A 23,641-nucleotide genomic window follows, 5' to 3' on the forward strand; every position below is an offset into this window, starting at 1 on the left:
TCATTGAAAGAATATATAAAATTTTATAACCTGTAGGCACCTTTACGTTACTAGATCTTGACCTTAAGGATTTTTTTCTATTAAATCCAAATATTAATTTGTTTAATGTTTTAATTGTTATTTTAATAAATCAGTTTAGGAGAACGAGTTAAATATTTTTATTAAAAGTGATATGGATGTTGTTCATCGAAATTGTCCTGAAACCTAAAGGTGCAGAGTAAAATAAATATTGAAGTTTAATAATAAAATGTAAAATTTAGCGGTGCACTTGTCGAAATTGTATTTGTTGTGTTTTTATGTTAACTTTGTGATTGACATAAATGCTTGTTTTATGTCCTCATGAAGGGACCTGGATGGAAACCAGATAAGTAGGATCGACAGTAATGCCTTTCAGGGATTATTACAGCTCAAAAAATTGTAAGTAACAAAAAATTCTATTTCTTTTACCTACCCTTTTCTCTTTAACAAATTTTATATCGCATACTTGCTGTTACATGTTACGAGGAAAATTAAGCTAAAATACTAAACAGCCTTGTTACAATTAAGAAATTATGAGAATTAAAATAAACCTTGTATATCCAACACACCGTTGAAAAGATTATAAAGGGCAATATAGACAAATGTCTAGGAAGGTAACATTAAGTATGTGATGACGTGTTTATTAAAATCAGTACTTTCTTTTCTCCTATTAAATTGAATTGATTGATTTGAGTGATATTTACGCAAAAGAAGACAGAAGACATAATCATTAAATCTGGTCCGTATAGATAAAATATCCTTCAGTTTCTTTCTTTAAAAAACATGTTTGACTCTCCTTGCGACTGCAAACTGGTTCTAGTTATATTATACCAATGTTGTAACAAGTTTAATTGATTAACAGTAGAGTTAATCCAATTTATTAATCTATTATCATACGAAATGCTATATCCATCGGTTAACAGAATGAAAAAATTAAATTGTGAACTTAGAATTTTATAGCAATATGCACTATTTTTTCAGCATACTTCGGCTGTTATAATTGCTCATCCGTTAATGGCACATTACTCGTAGAATGGGGCAGATATTTCGAAAAATAAGTCATAACTCATTACAGTCAAAAGAGTAAAAATTGAAAATAAAAGCATTGGGCCATTATTTTTTTTTTAAAGATTTTGTCTCATTACTGCAACTATGTGTACAAACAAATCATAACGCGTTAACACCTCTTGTGGTTTTAACTAAGCCTCTGTAAATAGGAGTTTAGAGAATAAGAGGTGTGTAGAGCTTTGTTTCATGTTTTGAATATATCATAGGGCGAAAAACCATCTTTAAGCAAGTCCTTAAAGGTGTCTTAAAGGTGACTTAAAGGAGCTTAAAGGCAATACAACCTTTAAGCCGCCTTTAAGTCACCTTTAAGCAAGTGCTTATAGGTCCTTAATGTCCAAACTTCTTTAAGCCACCTTTAAGCCACCTTTAAGCATCTTTAAGTGGCATTTACGCTCTCTTTACACTGCCTTTACACTGTCTTTAAGTGGCCTTTAAGTCAATATTGATCAAGCTGAACAATAAAAACATATATTAAATGCAAAAGCTCTTTTAAAGGGATGGGAGGGGGTCATCCGAGTGATAATATAATTTCCAAGGAAGGGGGGTGGTGTTCAAGGCGGTTTTAATCGTCGCTCCATTAAACACAGATCGCTATCATCAGCACCGCTCCGATGGACACAGATTGCTGTTATAAAATTCTTTATATTTTTTTTGGGGGGGGGGGGTTCAAAATTATTGTAGGTATGAGCGCAGTCTCTGTATCTTAATATGTGCATAAAACTAATTAAAGTATGTTTGTTTCCTATTATAAATTAATCGGTGAAAAATCTCATTCTCTCTCTCTCTCTCTCTCTCTCTCTCTCTCTCTCTCTCTCTCTCTCTCTCTCTCTCTCAATTCATCCGGTTATTAAACAAAATAAAGATAATGAACCAAAAAATGCATGATTTAATTTGATAATCGGTTTAAGGTTTGTATTTTTTTTTCAATTTTCATTATTCCTAACTCTAGATCTGCTAGATACATGTTAAAGATGAAAAGACTCTCAACTGCCCTTGTTATATCGGGCAGGTTATTACTGCTTTGTTTGTCTAGACATAGTTTTGTTCGTTTGTGTATATCTTATTAGAGTCTATTGTTTGTCCAACTTAAGAAAACCCCTGGAACTAACACAGAATATACAAGATATACACAACAGTTGTGTCGTGTGCCCAGGTGCATGTTTGTGTATATCTAATTAAAGTCTATTGTTTGTCCAACTTAAGAAAACCCCTGGAACTAACACAGAATATACAAGATATACACAACAGGTGTGTCGTGTGCCCAGGTGCACGTCAGGGTTTCTAAAGGCGTTGAATCTTAGTATGTACGAGTAAACGATAAGTCTAGTGAATAAAAGTTAATTTACATTTGTAATTCATTTTCAAAGTATTATTTCCTAGCTCTGGGTTTCAAAGATGTTACGTCTACAAATTAACGATACATGTATGTAAGAGTAAAATCTTGAGGCTAATTAATTAATGTACCGGTGATCATAAATAGGGGTTGATTATTTAAATATATGTGTAAGGGTAAATATGTCAAATATACCCGGCCTGGCACATCATACAATTGTATGTACAAGTCATTTGCAATTGCCACATGCAGTAAATACGTCACCGGTAATTGGTAATTTTGTTTGTTATAGAATTGATAGTTTAAAAATCATGTACATACAATTACATGTAAATATTTAAACATATTGGAACGGCGCCGCGATCATAAAAACCGGGAAATTGCGGGAAATTGAACAAATACCCTAATAGTATCAATGCATTTAATAAAAGAAATGATTTCATTTTCTTTCTTACATTTTTATAGCTATAAATTAGATGAACGTATATCTACTCGGTTTAAATTTATTAACTAAGAAAGCCTACTATAGTGAACCTAACGGTTTCCATTTAGGTATAATATATTTTTGTTCACTGAAGACTAGGTTCCGTATTTCATTCTAAATACATGCATGCATGTAATTTATAAATAAGATACAATTGATTGTTACAAACTGAATGGTTTGTCAAAATCTTTTCAAGTAAACACATTCAATACAGTGATTCAATATCCACTGATATATAGGATATAAAAACGCACATATATATGTAAGTTGCCGTGGCGCAGAGGAAGTGTGGTGATGCTAGTAAACTAAAGGTCCCGGGATCAATTCTCGCGGTGGGCGGTTTTTTTTGTGTTTTTTTGTTTTTATTTTTCTTTCTAGAACAAAAACCGTTTTAATACCTTTTCTTTCATAAAGTTAATACATTTTGTTGGAAATTAAGCACAATATTGAAATAAAAAAAATTTTAATGGCTTAAAGGTGGCTTAAAGGTAGCTTTAAGGTGGCTTAAAGGTGGCTTAAAGAAGTTTGGACATTAAGGACCTATAAGTTGTCCTTAAAGGTGGCTTAAAGATAGTCTTTAAGCTGCCTTTAAGCCATCTTTACGCTTTCTTTAAGCCACCTTTAAGCAACACATATAGCTTAAAGGTGGCTTAAAGATCGTCTTTAAGCTACTTTTAAACACCTTTAAGCTATCTTTAAGGAGGACTTAAAGATGGTCATTCATCCTGTGTATATTTTACTCTTTTTTCAGTGCAAAAAGTGTTCTCTAATTTTTTAAACTCTAGATCCATCTCCAAATCCTAACTTATGTGTACATTTACAAGACACCGCTCGGGCATTGACCTAGCTATATTTTTAGTTTTGATGTGTTATATAGAAAACACTGTGCCGGGTAATTATGCCAATGCAGCATTGCATTTTTGTTTTCGCTAAAGATTCAGTTTCGTACAAATCCAAATATACATAAATATTGATCATTGCTTGGAAAGTGCATAGCCATTTTTTTTAAATTATGCATCTAATCAAGATAAGTGTTTATATTTCAAACGTGATTGATTAGAGGAAACGTTATTCAATAAACACATCTGATCTTGGTCATTACCAGTCTCTGTGTCCCACAAAAGACTCAAAGAACACACATTTCTTCCTCATGGGAATGAATTGGAAAATTCCGGTCTGTGTTTATTTCATGATTGGCAATGCTGTCTATAAAACCGTTTATAATGGCACTTAATTAAAGGGACCGACTGGAATTAGCTTTTTTAATTATAAAACATGTAGAAACAAAACAAAATTAATATCTTTCACCATCTTCTTCCCCCCAAAAAATGAAAATAAGGCTAACATTGTATTTAATGAAATTACAAGTTTTACAGAAATGACCGCGGTGCAAAGGCATACGGTTAAAAGACTGCATGTTTTCAGTCATCATTAAAATATATAAATGAAATCAAGCCATATAAATTGTATTATCGTGTGTCCCTGTATTATAACTAGTTTACCTCTCCAATTTGTGAGTGAATATCAATGTAAATGATGTCATAACTCAATATTTATTTCAAGTTGAAATATTTAATAAGTACATCAAACAAAGTTCACTAAACATATTGTTTGAGTACACGTTGTTTGCTTTTTTGCTCATCTTTTGTTTCACCGTCATGATGTTACGTTACTGCCATTAGGTATAGAAATCGCTATATTGAAAATGTCCATCGAGTGTACTGATGATGAATTTTATAAACTAATTTTAAGAAAATACGTATCTAAATGTTTTGCAAAAGGTATAGAATCCATTCCAAAATAGTGGATTTATAATTGTTCATAAATGTGTAGCGCTAGGTAGCGTGGGTTTCTCTGAGGAATGCTTAATCGCAACATCTTTACCTTAAGATAAGAATGCATAATTTTTAAATTGAGACAAAAGTTGCTAAAATGTTTAAGGGAAAAAATGACTAAGGATTAAGGATCGGCATATATCAAATCATATAATTTAATATATTTACATCTTTTAGTTTCTTTGCCTGTGATAACTTTACATATCGATTTTGTACTGTACAGTCCAAACATTCAAATGACAAATTATTTGGGTGGAAGTGGGGTTAGCTTATCTATATTCAAATACTTAATCGTATAATTGCTGAAAATTATATAAATCTATAAGTAATAAAGAATGATTCTTTGAATATTATGAGGGGATAAGTTTGGTCGTGGCGTTGTCAAATTTAGTATCATAACGCCCTTCGCGCTTTATTGGATTATATCACGCTCCAACCAAATTCATCACCTCATAATACTCAATAGAATAATTCCGTATTCCTTAAATAATACAGATTCATGACATGATACAATAAAATACAAATACTTATGCAAAGTTTGTTTTAAATTATTAATTAATATAATTGTGTATTACATGATACTCATAATACCATTCTAAGTAATATGAATTAATATCCGTTTGTATTGTTTGATCATCACCGCTTAATGATACAACTTAGCCAAAAGCTACACGGTCAAACCCAAATGATACATTTATATCATTAAGCGTTGCATTTGCACTCCTAATGATATAATAATATATCTAAATGTAGAACACTGGTGTGCAATGAACATACGACTTGGTGTGAATGTATGAAGTGGTTATAATAAAATTTAAGTAAACGTTATATGCATCTATAAAACTCAACCAAAATCACATTTTATATCATATAGACACCTCCTCCACTTATTGACAATACACTACAATGGTACTGTACATGGTTACAATCACGTGTGTATGCATACTTGGACTGTAACAAAACTCTTAAGTAAAGAGAATATTCTTTCAAAACAATTACAATAATACATGTATATCATAAGAATGCATATGCCTATAAGTCTAATTTTAATTCTAATATTGTGAAAGATTTGCACACTAATTGCTTAAAACAATCATTTAAATGGTAAAACATATTTAAGTAGATATAGGTTAACGCAAGTTTTTTACTTTTATTTTGTTAATGCATCATAGTTTTCAAAATAGCATTTTAATGTCCCTAAGAGAATGACTAGAGATGTGATTATTTTAGACTTGTTAAATATTAGCACCATTGATACATTTAAACCAATCTCTATGTTTTGAGCCTCTAAAAAATGCTGGGATAAGTTACCAAATAGCATTCTATGTTACAGAAAAACAGATTTGCTTTGATTTCAAAAATTATAGTAGAAATGAGTGTCATATTCAGAAATAAAATACCGTCCCCCAGCCCTTTGAAACAAGTTATAATAACAGACTTACACTGTAAAAAATTGTTAAAGAATAAGTTTGACAAAGTCAGTTGGTATTCGATAGGGTCAGTTATGGCTAAAATGCTTATCTAAAAAAAAGATAATTATTTTAAGATTTGTATACATTTTTCATCATATTGCAGCCTGAAAGCACTGGCTGTTGACAGTCACCATAAAACTTTTTTCTAATATAATAGTAGCATACACATACAGGCTACTGACATTCATCATTAAACATTTTTTATTGATAACAATGCTTTAGAAAAGATTTCTAGTGATAGACTAAAATTTAAGTGTCAGTCGTAGAGTTATAAGCAAAATACAGAGTTCACAATTCTTTGTCATATAAACAAGGTGCATTCCATGTTTTAGTTTACATTGGTTCAACCGGTTAAAGTTATTTTTCAAACTGATTTTAAGCATAAATAAATAGTTCCTAGCGATTATTACATTCAATTAAAGTTTAAAACTGTATTTTTCACTTCGGCATTCAAAACTTACATAACGTAAGCTTTGTTAACACGACACAAAGAATTGTAAGCTCTGTAACTCGCTTATAACACGGCGAATGAAACTAAATTGTTGGTTAACTATTGAAATGTTCTTACTGAAGTAATGTAAATATTAAATCTTGAAAAATGAATTTCAACCAAAATCGTGACAATAGCTTGCAATTAATAGCTATCGACATATACCGTAAACCATTATCTAATAACATTTAGCCATGTAGTACTGGCTGTAAAATTCACCTTTGAACATTTTGTTTAGTATTGTAGCTTACCGATATTAGCTATTGATATTTTCACTTTTAAGCATTTTCTAATAATATAGTATCCTGCAATTCTGGTTGCACCAATTGCTCTCTATAAACGGTAAATAGATATTGAAAAAAAAATTCCGAAGCAACGTCTTCAAGAAGAATCTTTCTTGATTCACATGATGTGTATTTGTTTTAATATTATTTCATAATGCACGATTGTATCTGAAGCAAAAAAATTTAGTAATATTATGAAGAAATTTGTTTTGTTATCATTTTCTCCTTAGAAATTGACTATGAACAATAACATATTTGCACATTATTTCCCATTCAAAGTATACCAAACTAAGTAACTAGAATTTGACCTAATAAAAATACTGATTGGTTATTCCAAAAAGCTTAGACAACATATAGAAACAAAGGAAACGGATATTAAAGGTTATACAATATTTAGATCACCTGAGCCGAAAGCTCAAGTGATTTTTTTTTATAAAGAAGTGTCTGTCGTAGTCGTAAACTTTTCGCATTTCGTCTCATCCTACAGAATCACTAGGTCAATTTCAACCAACTTAGCACAGAGCACTCTTGGGCCAAAAAAAATCAACTGTGTACGAAAGAAGGAAACCCAATTTCAAAGAAGATAAATGGGATATAATGAAAATTTATATGCATTTTTTTATTAACGATCGTTAGGCCATTTCATGACCCCGGGGGTAGGGTGGAGCCAAAAATGTGGGAGGACGGGTCAAAGAGTTACATGGTAGTATATAGTGACAATCTCGGTAAATATTTTCACCAAGAACCAGTTATTTGGTTAACTTATTTGGAAACATCTCTATGTAGTTTTGATTCTAGTTTATATAAATCATGACCACCTGGGGGCAGGATGGGGTCACAACGGGGGATCATTTTTTTTTCAGATTTATAAAGTGTTAGCCTTTGTTGCTCAGGTGAGTGATGTTACCCCTGGACCTCTTATTTCGTTATATGTTGGTGTTTAAGCACTGTTAAAAGCAATTGAAAATATTTTGATTTATAATATAAAATGTCTTTAAACAAATCAATTATTTGCAGGTCAATGTGACAGCAAACAGGATTTTCTTTTATTTGAAATGTATCCATAATTCATGTCAACCCTAAATTGATAAACACTACCTACCGTATCCAGAGAAATGGAGTACCCATGTGCAATATTTTGTCAAAAAAAGTTCAAAACCTAGTATTTTTCATTAACAATCAAAAACAAAATCCTAGCAATTTGCACACCTCTTATTCATGTACAATTGATCTGCAAAAGAACAACTTCCTATCTTGAAAACAGTGGGAGGAGTTATCAGTACAATAAGGTTACCCTATACATGTATGTAAAATTATGCCAAAAAATGACTAAGTGCAAAAGCTGGTATTTTTTTCAATAATTATCGGAAATAAAAATCCTTGCAATATGCACACCTCTGATAAATGTACAATTGATCTGCAAAAGAACAACTTCGTATCTTGAAAACTGTAGGAGGAGTTATCCGTACAATAAGGGTACCCTTTTAGCAGCCGCCCGCCCGCCATTTTCACCATTTTGTATGGACCACATCGCTTACTTAATTTCATAAAACACTACAAAATTAAAAACACATGTACATTGCTAAATAGAAAATCTATGTATTTCATTCTATTTCAGCCCAGAACATTTTTAACTTTGAAAACTTGCCTAGAGGATTTTTTTAAAATCAATGTTTGCTATATTCATTTACAGATAAGGATGCTTTAAACAAAATTTAATTGAATTTGGATTATTGGTCTCCTTTTTTATAAGTTTTGCAGTAATTTCACTTTTTGAAAGAGATTGGTCTTACATTTACAAAAATCGATATATAAATATCCATAATGGTAATTACATTGTACTACCCAATTTAAGGAGATACGACTTCTCTATAATATATGTCATGGTAAAATAAAGTATTTTATAATACAATTTTGTATTTTACAATTATACCTACTAATAAAATTAGATGTTTTAATAAAAAAAAACCCATATGTAACTGTAAAAAAACCCAAACAAAAGCAAGGGTGTAAAGTATACGTAAAGAACTATGAACAGTTTCAATTCTTAAATATTTCACAGGAAATTCAAATATAACATTTAATTTCACGAAAATACTCATAAACTTAGAATTCGTACAGAGTTCCCGAATTAAACTTTCATAAGAGTAATTGTAACGTTAAGACAGTGCGTTTTCCTGTAATTTTCACAAAACTGAGTAGAAAATATTGATTAATTATTCAGTGTTACTTTTTTTTAAAATAGAAAACTGTGTCCGCAGTTGTTTTCCCACGATAAAACTCACATTATTACTTTTTTGTGATATTACATTATTACATATTAATTCCATTAATTGTGGGCAATGGCTGAGGACACATTTTCATATTAAAAAAACTACGAAGAAAATGCGCCGTTTTCTTCACTTTGACTTAATTTTTAAAAAATGCCGAATTTTGAAGTCATGATTATTGTTTAGAAACAAGATAAATGTGTATAACTTGGTACTTTATAAACACACATATTCAAGAAAGTATATGTGTATATTTCAGGGATGGGGTAATTGAAAAAAGTATTTGTAATTGAGTGTAATTAATTACATTTTTCAAAGTAATTAAAAGTAATTTGTAATTGAGTCTCTCTTCAATTACAAGTAATTGAATGTATTTAAATACATTCCAAAAATATTGTGTATTTTTAATTACTTTTCAATTACATCTCAATTACTTTTTTCCAAGTTTAAAATATAACAAAGGGGTCTTATAATGATAAATAGATTTTATACATGTTTGGTATGGACTTTTGTTTATACAATAATTAAATGTACCATAATGTTTCATATGTTTATACAGCATAACACACTGCCCAGGGCAATAGGTAAAGATCTAATTTTGTGGAGGTGTGAACTCCTGTTATACCCAAGAGCCCCCATTGATTTTAGACTTATGGGAGTCAAATTATCTAATTCTTGTGAATTATAGCAATTATTACTTACATACTGATATGCTGTACTGCCGACAGTTGTACGTTCGGAATAAACATAGTTTTAAAATGTGAATAGAAATTAATTCACTACAGATGTTATATAAAATATTATTCAGAACCAAAAATGAACTCAATGGTACTTAATGAATTTAATGTTAAAGACATTTTTTCTAGAAATCTTCAAGAAATCTGATCTGAACTGAACTATACAACCTTTAAAAACATAACCGTACATAAAGCTCAGTATATATTAATGCTGTTAATATATGTATATGTTCTCAAGATTTAAAAAAATAAAACAGTAAACAAAAAAATATGTGGAATGTAATTAATTACATTTATCAAAGTAATTGAGAGTAATTAATTACATTTTAAAAAATCAATGTAATTGTAATTGCAAGTAATTGATAAAATTGCCAATGTATTTGAAAGTAATTAATTACTTTTCAAAGTAATTGACCCCAAATCTGGTATATTTATTTGATTAAAACAACTTTTGAATTTTATGGCGAATATTGGAAGAAACTGTACATTATTTTCTATGTTTGTCTATTTTCCTCCCATCAATCCTTGTCTTGCTTTCCAAGATATTTGTTTTTGAAATGGCCTGAGATCTACATTTTGATATAGTATTATATCATTAAGAGTGCAAATGCAACGCTTAATGATAAAATGTTTTTATCATTAGGGGTTTAGCATGTAGCTTTTGGCTTGTTTTATTAAGCGTTGGGTCTGCTCTGCATTTGCTACCCTTAATGATAAAAGTGTATCATTAAGCGGCGATTAATCATTATCAGTTGATGTTGCCAACTACCAGTGCAAGAATTTATAACATTAGGGGTTGCAATGGCAACGCTTAATGGTGATTGTTGATCCAGTGACAAATTGATACCGACATATCAAATTGTGTGTTAGCCAGCAAATATTTGAGTTTGAAGCTATAGCTGAATAAACTGTGAAACGCGGTATTGCATTGGACGATCTTTTTTAATCCAATGTAGAGAAAATTAAATGTGATAATGACCTCCTAGGTCACATGCAGTCCAATCAGAGAGCTAGGAATGAATCAGTCATATAGTAAAATGGTTAATTATATATTTTCCTTTGCTGCAAATGTTTGATATATTGTATGTGAGGATGTGTGTTATACAACGTGATGAACTTACATAAATCAAACATTACAAAGATGAACATTAAACAAAACATTTAAGTACAAAATCAAAGAATATAGACTTACATAAAATGAATTAACAAATTATAAAAAAAATGAATATAATAAAATAAATATGGTGTACGGAGGAGTTTTATATTTACAGTAGCACTGAATGATACAATGCACATTTTCTCTGGGGATCTAGTACAAATGGTCTTAGTTCCTCGCTTTCCAATACAAACTTTTGTAACAGTTACTGTCCTTAGAACTCAGTATCACGGGTTACTAATAGTTTTCACGATATACAGTAAAATCAAGTTAATAAAGTAGAAATAGTAAAACAAAGTTTGACAATATAAAATGTTTCAACTAATCTGTATCTTATTATGTTACACTGTTCAAGACTTAGGGTCAACGCACACTCATCAGTCACAATACTGGTTTTGGAGATGTGTCGTGGGGTCGCCATGGTTTATTCACAAACTCCTTAGATATCTACAACAATTCCAATAAAAAAATGGGAAAAAGGCAGCACTCAGAATACGATACCCGGTATTACATCCAGCATCTAAAAACCTTCACAGCTATTGACGTTTTAGATTGACTTTTACACAACAAAATGACCAAGAAAACACTTTGAAAAAGACTAAAAACTTACTATTTCCAAGTTTTTAAGCCATGCTCCTGGTAGTAATAGACTGACTGACAACCACGTCTATCAGCTGTTGTTTCTTCGATAACTAGACTATATACGCCTTTTCCTGAATATTTGACTTAACGATGGGCTCCTGAAAGGGAGTTATAAAACTAATCGGAGTGAATCTAGCGGATTTAAATTAAAGGTCTCCTCAAAAGAATATTATTGACTTCAAAAATTCCGTGTATATTCACTGGATTCAAATGAAAGGCAATCAGTGACGACACGTTTTAGATCTTGACAGGCTTGTAGGAAAATTTAAGGAACGAACAGTTATTCTGTGAGCCTTAAAATGAATGGAACTTATTTTATCTTTTGGTCGTTTCTTCTGTATGGGTGTGTTCTATTGGTATGACTGATGTTTGTCCCGATCACTGTTCTTGCTATGTGATAACGTGTAAAAATGTGGATTGCTACGGACGGGGCCTAAAACACATTCCGACGGGGATACCCAATGGTACATGTAATCTGTAACTCATTGTCATTTTTACTGTATACTTATACTAAATGTAGAACAAATGACTATAATGTTAACAAATAAAGTAATTTACGTAAGAAACATAAAATAAACCCATTACCTATAATAAACTGAAACACAATGCCTCTTTAAATGCATAAAATTGACGTTTACCTCTTAATTATTCATTATATTATATTTATACCTACCATGGATGATTCCCTCTATTTCTTACGGAAACCTTTAGTTGATTCATAACTCTATAGAAACAGCCAGTCTGAAATCTACACGACCTGTTTATCGATTGGTCGAAACCTACAGCGACCTAAGAAAAATTCAGGGACTTCATTAAATAATCATGATCATGTCAGACTCGAGTTTATGTAGAAGACGATTTGGCTGTTTCCCCTTACCTAATGTATTGATGAACATTAACATATATTTTGTGAATTTTACTTTCTTTTTACAATCAATTTAATTATTCGTTAAAATAAAGATGTAAATATAAACTAACGCGGGTTATGTATTTTTTCTGCAACGTCGCCACCTTTATGTTATATGTATGCATGATTCACAAAAGGAAACATTTTATTGGTTAAATTATATATATATAATAAATTCTTTTTCATAAACCTGCCCGGTCCATATATCATCAATTTCGTATTCATATTCAAATCATTCTTCAAAAATGTGAGAAAATTGGCAATACCTTTCCTAAAATTCGACCTTATCTTAATACATGTATTATGACTGTTTTAAGTGGTTTATTAGGCCATACACAATTATTTAAGTTCTTGGTTCTCCGGCAAATATCTTTAAAAAAGATGTAGGTCGAGCGATACTATTTTTTTTCTTTTCATGTCATAAAATCATATGTCGTATTTTTCATTCATTTAAACAAATAAATGTAAAATCCAGAAAAAGTGATGTTTTATGGCGACGAACCCAGTTCCAATTGCGCAGATACATCGCACAGCTAAAGAGAGAGATTGTCACGAACATTGAAATCTCAATATTACGTCACAATCACTAAAAGTTAATGAAAATCGCTTATGACGCAATATATAACTGTTCAACGTTATCAATACTAATTAATACCCACTTTATGTAGCGCAAGTAGTGACTGATGTTTCTGTTATTTAACATGCTGAATTATGCTTTTCAACATTATTTAACATGTACAAATATCTTTAAGGGATGTCAAGTGCTGTGGTGAGATTTTATATAAGTTCAAGTTTCTTATCACTATCTACATACGTTAATCTACAGAATTTGAGCCAGTGAACACTGTGATCCGTTCAACACCAGAATTGAAAATAGAGTAAAACCGCTCGTGGGCTTACGTTTTGAAGTATTTTATCATACACAAATGTTTAACATACTCTGATAGTTGTTTTGTTTCATTAATCAACCTCTAAATAGTGTTCATCAACTTTTCCTTAGAGTTTGCTAGTACTTCTCATGAAACATTGAAGAAAAATAAAGACAAATCGTACAAATGGCACAAATGTGCTCCCGTCAAAATGAAGTTGATGACATGGTCCTTTTTTAAATTATATTAATTCAAAATCATCATAAGTGCCATATTTTATTTTGCATAGAAAATCTATTGCAGAATTTTGTTTTTAAAATTATTTTTCTCTCACAAGAACGCTTTTCCCCATTGTGTTTAATTGAAAAAGAGATGTAACACTGTTTTTTTTTAGAATAGTTCCTACTAAAAATCTAATTCCATTTTTATGTTATTTTTTATTGATTCTAATATATATTTAGTAACTCTAACTCATATACAATTTTAATGAAAATCACAATTATTGAAGTGAACTGGGTCTTTCGTCCTTATAGCAAATAAATAGTTACAATGCAATGCATGTATTAGGTTTAATAGCTCAAAATAAATGAAATACTGTATATTTCTTATTTTACATGAGTCCACGATTTAACCGTTTTGCTTCAAATTCACTGATTATCAAATTGCTAACGCTGAGTTTCTATTATTGATACGTTTACTTTACCTGTGTCCGAGAAATAAGAGAGTGTTCGAAATCCGCGAGATGTACTTCTCGCGATATTACGAGGATATCAATTCGTTATGTTTAATTAGGAATCTACAGAAAACCCTGTGTTTAAGCATTATAGGATATTTAGTAATGGCCACGGCTGCTCGAAATTAAAATGAATACAGAATACATGCACAAGGTAAACCCTGGGACAAACTGTTCATTCGTAAAAATGTATACCCCTTTTCATTAATACTTAAACATATTATATAAACCATTTAAAGTCCACGTGAGCACTACTGGTAAGCTGAACTATTCGCTGACAAGCTCAACAGTTCTCTCTCACAGATCAGACATCCGTAATGGATAGGGTTGACTTATGGTGGCAGCTTCATCCTGAAAAAAATTAATCCGCAGCGTCAGAAACATTAAACTATCAAATTGTATTCAATTGAAATAACATAACAATTCAATAGGGCAACCGAAAATATGAAAGGGAGAGGTGGGTGCCTGGGTAAAATTCAGAGCGGCGACTGATAAGATGATCTGCAGAGAGTCTGTGACATCACACGTTCAAGCTAATATCCCAAAGTGCAAGTGATGACCATCTAATATGCGTAAAGGTCCCCGAGGGTTAGAGGGGTTAATTTAATGGCGGAACTATTTTGCTTTGATAAACTAATTTAACTTTGCTGTATTTTATCCAATTAATTCAGTAGATAAAAAACAAAAGATCTAGCGGATTAGAACTCGAGATCTGCGGTTCACAAGCGCGGTACTTTAAACGCAGGCACTGAACTATGATTATGTGAAGAAAATAAATTATCGTAAAGCATCTTGTGACATTGTGTCGTAAACAGTATTTAAGCCCTGATGAAATGAGGACCTTAAATAGATAAATTTGTTTTGTTTTGTTTGTGTTAATAGTATTCAAGAACACAGGATCATGATTGACTATTTTTAAGGTTTAACACATCGTAATGCACAAGATATTCAGCATAGTTTAAAGTGACATGTGGTGATAACGAACATTATTCTGCAAGAAAACCCGGGAAACATTTTTGGTAATAACAGCAACATACATAATTGTTGTTTTCTATAAAGGTACGCTTAAAAACATAACCGAGTATATATGTTGAGTTGCATAAATATTTAGGGATATCTCGTTGACATTAATATTTACAGAGAGACTTAAAACGCAAGTGCTTTGGTATGGGAAAATTCATTTGAAGCACTTGGGATACCTGGGAGGCGGATTTAAGTGATGCCCTCCGCTAAACTCTGGGTTTGAGGGTTATATTTAATTGACTAACGTGATCCCCGAGCAAGCGTTTTAGATTGTCTATCTCTAGGGCTGTTATCCCTTAATAGTTTTTTTTATACAAGAGGGGCATAATAAAGTAACAACTACAGCATTCGATGTCCTTAATTATACGTGTACGTAGCACTCGCTAATATACATTGACACATACCATTTTGGCGGGGGGAAATGAGAAGAAACGCATGCAAAATGAACGAACGCGCTGGCAAAAAGACGTCCGGTAGCATGATTTGTTAATGTGTGAGTATTGAGAGGATTATAGTTGCCTATCTATTTGAAATTTAGTAAATGAAAAATAAAATACTGACAGGTTTATAAACTTTAATATATGAATTCTTTTACTGGTTCTTCTATAGCAAATTAGCATTCGTTTTCTTATGATGTCACACATCATTATGCACTTGGTATTCTAAGCATTGCTTAATATTCTGAAAACATTTTGTTACAACAGCAACAAACATCACTGTAGTTTTATGGATAAATATATGGTTATATTTATTTATTTCTAAACTGTTGTTTCGATTATACTGTTTTAGATATATAAATGTTTACTTGGCGCTCGTTGGGTGAAAATATTAATAGAAATATTATTTGCCGCTAATTATTGGTGTAACTAGCCTTAAATATAATCCATAAAACTGATGATTCAAACAAGATGTATTTTGTTCATTATTTACTGTGTAATTGCATTTTCTTTGTGTCAGGCATTCCCTGAGAGGTTTATTTACAGTGTTGTATTGTACACAGCACTGCTATTGTTCAGATACAAAATCAGGAGAAAGTTCTATATGAAGCGTTTTTTGAGACTTTTTCCAATAGCTGAAAATAGGTTTGTTTGCCAAAAGTCATGATGTCTTGAAAACTGTAGTAATCTTCAGAAACGTAGTTGATAGAATTCTTTGTATTTCGTATACATTTAACACTTATACGGTACGTTTGGCCCGGTTTAGATATTGTAAAATTCTCTATTGTACGTGTACTCGGCTGTCCAGATCTTAAAAACAGTGCAGTACGGAATTTGCGCAGTAGGTTGATCGATTTGTATGACGCGCTACAATTTTCAGCGAACGCTCTATGACGCTATTTGGGTCTTTAACATGATTGAGATATCTGAGGGGGGCTAAACTGCCGACACCTTTAAACACATATATCATACTAAACTATTCAACAACCTCAAAACATATGTTATGGACTTTTCTTTTTTATGAACAATATGATCGATACTTTTTATTATCAATGTAATTCTGTAATTATTGTGTAAATTGCGATATTGCATAGTTGTCGTCTTAGTTTGTTACGTAATTATTGTCTCTATAAATGCTGAATTTTTATGATTTTAAGGGATTTATTGCATTGCTCAGCTCTGAATTAAAGCTGTGTCTCCTCAATAAAGAACGCTGAATTAAGTCCTGAATAATCCATGGTCAATCAGCCTGAATAAAGCTGCAACTATTAACTCAAAACCTCCTAGCCAGAATAGGGCTTCACTTTTTTACACCTTATATTTGATCCTTTGCTGATGCATTTTACCATTTTAATAGACTTCCAATTAACTCATACACCACGACTTGTTTTCAGTCACACGAACGGGCCCCGTAACAAATCTCTTGACTCAAGAATTATATATGCCCTAACTATATTTCAATAACTTTGATAAACAAATGCCTTTTTTCATCCGTCAATTTTGTCTTATAAATAACTTATGAAGGATATATACGGTAAGAAGTTAAAAATTGCATTTCTTTATATGAACTGCTTAATGCGTCAAAGATAACAAAAATTGTATAATGAAATGATTGTGCCTCCTTACCAATGCTTAGGTTTGACATTTATCTTTGAGCTGCGAATTCTACATATAGTCAAAGCCTTAATTCTACACTTGGTAGGGGTCTTATTTTTTATCTCTAACAAATTGTCAATTCCATGTGTATATTTTACATGTATAAAATTTTTTGTCATCTCCAATCACTCAATATGTCAGAAAACGTGTGTTACTTTTATCTTCTCATTTAAAATCGTTATTCACAATCTTTGTTTATCAATCGCATCCTTGATTTTACGACTATAGATGGCTCTTGCTGAAATAAACATATACATGTATCATTGCACGGTTGCCGTTACCTATTGTTCTATATAATTCCGTTCATTATCTTTGTATATTAATAGAGACTGGTGTTTTTCAGGTATTTTTTTATTTTGCGGATGTTTTAATATTATAGAGTGGATACTTAAACAATTTAGTAATGAAGGTGTGGGTTGTAAAAATCAATTCGTTTCACTGATATATGCATCACATAATACAATCGAAGCATCGTTTTCATATACAAAAAATACCAGTTTGGAATTATGTATTACAAACTGAGAATATGAACAAAGTTCAACTTTACAAAAATTGTCTGAGGCTTTTTCTAGTTAACCAAAGATATGAAACCTTTTTTTGCTTTAAGTGTCATATTTGTCAGACTTAAATAGTTTAGGATAATAGAAATATATATTTTTACTAAATGTGATATGGATGTTAATCATTGAAAACTCTTTTGCAACCTAAGTGTTGCAATGTGAATATGGATATTGAAGTTTAACCAGTGTATACTGTTGCGTTGTTTTTTGATATCTAAATTGCAAAAATTAGTTATACATGTAAACACGAATAATAACTTTAATTGGAATATGAAACATATCCGGATGCAATAATTTTTTTTGATATGTTTGATGTCAATTCTGTGATTAACATATGAAGGTTTTTTTTATATACTCAATAAGGGACCTTCGTAACAACCAGATAAGTGGAATCGACAGGAATGCCTTTCAAGGATTATTACAGGTTAAAACATTGTAAGTCACAGAAATATATTACTCCCTTTACCTACCTTTTTCTTTGTAACAAATTGAGCATACTGACATGTTCTTCACATGTACTTGACATGAACAGCCTTGATTCAAGAAAAACGAAATTTAATGTTTAATATTCAATACGTGTACCTCGAATATGCAGATAAAAATGAAAGACTTTGATTCTGATACATTTAAAGACTATTCTAAGGTTTACTATGACAAATATTTATCAGTGACAAAAGCAGTCGTCATTTTTCAATTGTTCTCTGAGTTTGGTTGATAGAAATTATATTCTTGTTTTTTAAAATTATTGCATTTGTTAAAGTATTAAATAGCTAAGAATAATTTATATCGTACTCATTGGTTGCACAAAAAAGATTCTGCTTTAAAACAGTTCTTGGATACTGTGGAATCATTAGATTCCGTGGTCGTTCAACTTTCGTGGATTTTGTGGGACCTCTTTACCACGAATTAACATCCTCCACAATTAATTATTCAATTGATTAAGGTTATAAAGTCATATTCCCCTTTGTTGGTAAAAGAAAACACACGACATTACGTCTCCATGAACCTTTAAATTTTTAGCAATCCACGAATATTGACCCCATTATTTAAATGATTCTACAGTAAACTGATGAAATTTGTCTGATATAAATAATGTTGTTGCCTTATTGTTATTATATTTAGAATCAAAGTACTGAAGTACTGACGGGAGTCCAAACACTGTTTCACTTTCGCTTTGCCCTAGTAAGTGCATAGGAGAATGGATTAAAATCAACTCCCAATAACATAAATGATGATTAAGTCTCGAATACACACATTAAAAAATTATTTGACCATTGGTGATGTGCAAAAAAAAAAATCCCCCTTAATATATTTTGTGATCCCGCCTAACTATGTACTAATTTAGCTTTTGGGCTGTTGTCTCTCTGTTTATCCCTGTTTATATCGTATTTACTAATGATATAATATATTTTAGTCATAAATTAAAGATGAGCTTCATAATGATTATATTTTCGACCAAACGTTTACTTGATTATCATGACATTGCATGACAGTCACTGGACGCACTTCACCAGACTTATTAGCCAATGCTGAGATCAACGCAATAGGTCTATAATACATATTTGTAAAGGTTTTAACAAGCATTCATCGGAAACATTATTTTCATACTTATATTAAATCTTACAAACTCTAACATGAGTGCAGGGAAGAAAAAAACATTATAGTAATATGAAACCAACGTGCCTTCTTACATCATTGTATTTATTCTACATATGCATAATAATTTTCGCTGTTGGATTTTTATTGTTAACTTCCAAGCCTATTTTTATCATTTTATTGTTATTTTACTCATGTAGGTACCTCCAAGGCAATCAGATAAGTAGGATTGACGGCAACACCTTTCAGGGGTTATCACAGCTTCAAAGTCTGTAAGTCTGTTACTCTTCTGTATTATTCCTTAGAATAAATATTCCGCCGATTTATTTGTTAGATAAAAAAGATTGTTGCCTGGTCTTAATTCACGGTTCTAATCTACTGCAAATAAACTTTTACTAAATTGTCATTGATGATGGAATAATTTTTTTTTCAATAAGAAATCTAAATTGATTGTGTTAAAGTCGACTGGAACATGTTAGCAAGTAAGATATAAATAGGGTCCGAGCGATGCTTCTCTGATATATTTTGTCTTTTGATAAGTAATTAAGAACATGCAATAAATTGCATTATGGCTGCATATTCCAGTAAGTATGGTCATAACCACCTAGTGATCATGGTAATTTCTAAAAATGCATAACAGTTATTTCAATATTTCTATCAAAAATGTAATGTCTATAAAATCAAATGATAATATTTCAATACCATTAATTTGGCGTTAGCCTTTGTTGCTAAGGTGAGTAATGTGATCCATAGATCTCTTATTTCGTGATGTGTTGGTGTTTAAAAACTGTTAAATGCAGTTGAAAGGATTTTGATTTCTAATATAAAATGTTTTTAAAGAATCATTTCTTTGCAGGAAAAATTTGTTTATTAGTTGGTCAATAATATAAAAAAACCAATCATTCAAAATAAATTTATGGAGATTAGTATATATAGCAGACTTTATCTTTATAATACACAAAATCATTCTGAAAGTGCATTAACTCCCTGACATTGATAAAACAAGTGAAAAGCTGTCAATGTGACAGCAAACATGGTTTCATTTTATGTGAACTGTATCTACAATCCATGTCAACCCTGAATTGATAAACGCTACATGTACCTACCGTATCCAGAGAAATGGAGTACTCATATGCAATATTTTGTCAAAAAATTACTAAGTTTAAAAGCTATTTTTTTTTCATTAATAATCAGAAATCAAAATCCTAGCAATTTGCACACCTCTGATTTATGTACAATTGATCTGCAAAAGAAGAACGTCCTACCTTGAAAACTGTAGGAGACCTTATCCTTAAAATAAGGGTATCCTATATGTAATATTTTGCCAAAAAATGATAAGTTCAAAAGCTGGTATATTTTTCATTAATTACCAGAAATTAAAATTCTAGCTATGTACACACTTCTCACATATGTACAATTGATCTGCAAAAGAACAACTTCCTATCTTGAAAACTGTAGGAGGAGTTATCCGTACCATAAGGATACCCTTTTGGCAGCCGCCCACCCACCATCTTCACTATTTCAATAACTGGATTTTTCCGTTGAAAAACCCGGTTAAAAAATAACAAGAGACGAATGGACCACATCGCTTACTTAATTTCTTAAAACACTACCAAAAACGCATATATATACTGCTAAATGGAAAAGCTATGTATCTCATTCTATTTCAGCAGAGAACATTTTTAACTTTGAAAACTTGCCAAGAGGATTTTTTAAAATCAATATTTGCTATATTCATTTACAGAAAATGATGCTTTAAACTAAATTTAATTGAATTTTGATTATTAATCTCCTTCTGTCTAAGTTTTGCAGTAATTTTACTTTTGGAAAAAGATTGGTCTTAAACTTACAATAATTTATATATCCATATCCTGAATGATGATTACTTCAAAATTTAAGGAGATACGACATCTCTATAATATACGTTATGATAAAATTAAGTATCGTATAATACAATTTTGCATTTTACAAGTTCACCTTCAAATAAAATTAGATATTTAAATTAGAAATAATTAAACCTTTTTTTTTTTTTTTTTAGAAAACTGTGTCCGCAGTTGTTGCCCACGATGTAACTCACATTATAAATTTGTAATGTGATACCACATTATAACATATTAATTCCATTGTGGGCGATTGCTGCTGACACATTTTCCTCTTTAAAAAATGCGCCGGTTATTTCACTTTAAACTTAATCTTAAAAAAAAATGCCGATTTTGAGTCATGAGTATTGCTAGAAACAAGATAAAGGTGTATAACTTGGTACATTGTATACACACATATTCAAGATAGTATATGTGTATTTTCATTAGATTAAAAAAAAATTGAATTTCCTGGCGAATGTTGAAAAAAAAACCCTGTCTATTTTCCTGGCATCAATCCTTGTGCTTCTTTCCAAGACATTTAAAAAAAAATGGACAGAGTTCTACAATTTAGTATGGATATTATATCATTAAGAGTGCAAATGCAATGCTTAATGATAAAAATGTCTGTATCAATAGGGGTTCAGCATGTAGCTTTTGGCTTGTTTCATTAAGTGTTAGGTCTGCTGTAAACTTGCGACCCTTAATGATAAAATTAAGTGGCGATTTATCATTAGCGGTTGATGTTGTCAACTACTAATGCAATAATTCAAAGTATTAGGGGTTTTTTGCGGCACAATCTGGGATAATTCAATGCAGATTACTGGTATTTTTGGCTGAGATCCCCAAACAGTGTCTTCGCTTGAAATACGACGTGCATATTCACTAAATGAAAGTTAATAAATGATAACACGTTTTGGAATTTGAAATGCTGTTATAAAGATTTAGGAATGAAAAGTTATTTAATGAACGTTAAAATGAATGGAAGTTATTGCATCCTTTGGTCGTTTCTTCTGATTACGTTGTGTTTTATTGGTTTGTAACATGTAAAGTTGTGTTCTGATACAGTCGAGGCTTTGAAAAAGTTCCAACGGGGATACCCAATGATAGATGCTATCTGTAAGTCATCGCCATATTTACTGTATACTTACACTACGCGTAGAACTGAAAACGATAATGATAACAAATAGATTTATTTATTAAGCATTTGTCAACTTTTAAATTCTATGTGTACTCTAAGTAAGTTCACAGTAAATATATTCACTCATTACGACATCATTCATCATCATTTTATTGCAAGTATATAATATGAAGCAAACTCCCACTGACTGGGATCCCCCAAAGCGGTTTAACTACCTCCCTTCATTTTTGCTATTTCGGGCTAGATTATCTAGAGTCAAAGTGGGTTTTTAATCAATTTTCTATAATGACTTATCAGGTGAAATTCAACTGTAGCCTAAGGACATCATATTTCACGTGTTGAAATACGAACAGTACAAGCAGTTACTCTGGTGCAGGCATTTCATAGTTTATTGGCAAAATGTCTTAAAATAAAAGTACAGATTTAACTAAAATAAAAGTACATTTATAAATTCAACCCACATATAAAGATTATTAACTGTAATATAGAGGTGTGGACAGGAAGGTAACCTCAAGTGTGTGACGACAGGTATTTGATAAAATCAACACGGGTCATTGGTAGTGGTAAAATATTTTGAATAAGATAATTGATGTAAGACGTTTAATAACAAATATTTTAGTGAAAAGTTACAATCAACAGTATTGTTTTCCCCCACAGTAAGTTATTGAATCAGAAAATGAAATATTTAAAATATACACTTAGTAATGACAAATTGCTCGATGCATAAAGACCCCTACCAAGTCTAAAAATAACTCTCTAATCAGTACACAAGTACTCAAGTTTATATTTTTATGATGTTCTATTTCCTGCAAGTGCTTTACAAATTTAAAAAAATTCATATTTACTTTGCCTCCTGCATCTCACATTTTGTCTCTTTTTCTAAACTTATAAATGGATATGAAGATACTGAAGACATATTTTTATTATTATGTATCAAATTACATAGGTATCTTTTCAACATCACTGTTATTTTATGGAGAATAGAGATGCCTTTACGTGCTCTCTAACACACACTTTATTATCTATCTTGAAGAGAAAGGGAGTTTGAAAGTTGTTATCTTGGTGTGATTT

The 23,641-nt window shown here is 31.1% G+C and overlaps 1 long non-coding RNA gene across 1 annotated transcript; it reads left to right on the forward strand.

The window, feature by feature from the left end:
• Positions 1-345: 345 nt before the first annotated feature.
• On the forward strand, positions 346-19,841 carry LOC136270818 (uncharacterized). Its single transcript, XR_010708674.1, has 3 exons — positions 346-417; positions 18,338-18,409; positions 19,771-19,841. It is a non-coding gene; the product is annotated as an uncharacterized lncRNA (long non-coding RNA).
• Positions 19,842-23,641: the final 3,800 nt, after the last annotated feature.

This window comes from Magallana gigas, chromosome 8 (genome assembly GCF_963853765.1).
Source record: "Magallana gigas chromosome 8, xbMagGiga1.1, whole genome shotgun sequence".
Taxonomy (NCBI): domain Eukaryota; kingdom Metazoa; phylum Mollusca; class Bivalvia; order Ostreida; family Ostreidae; genus Magallana; species Magallana gigas.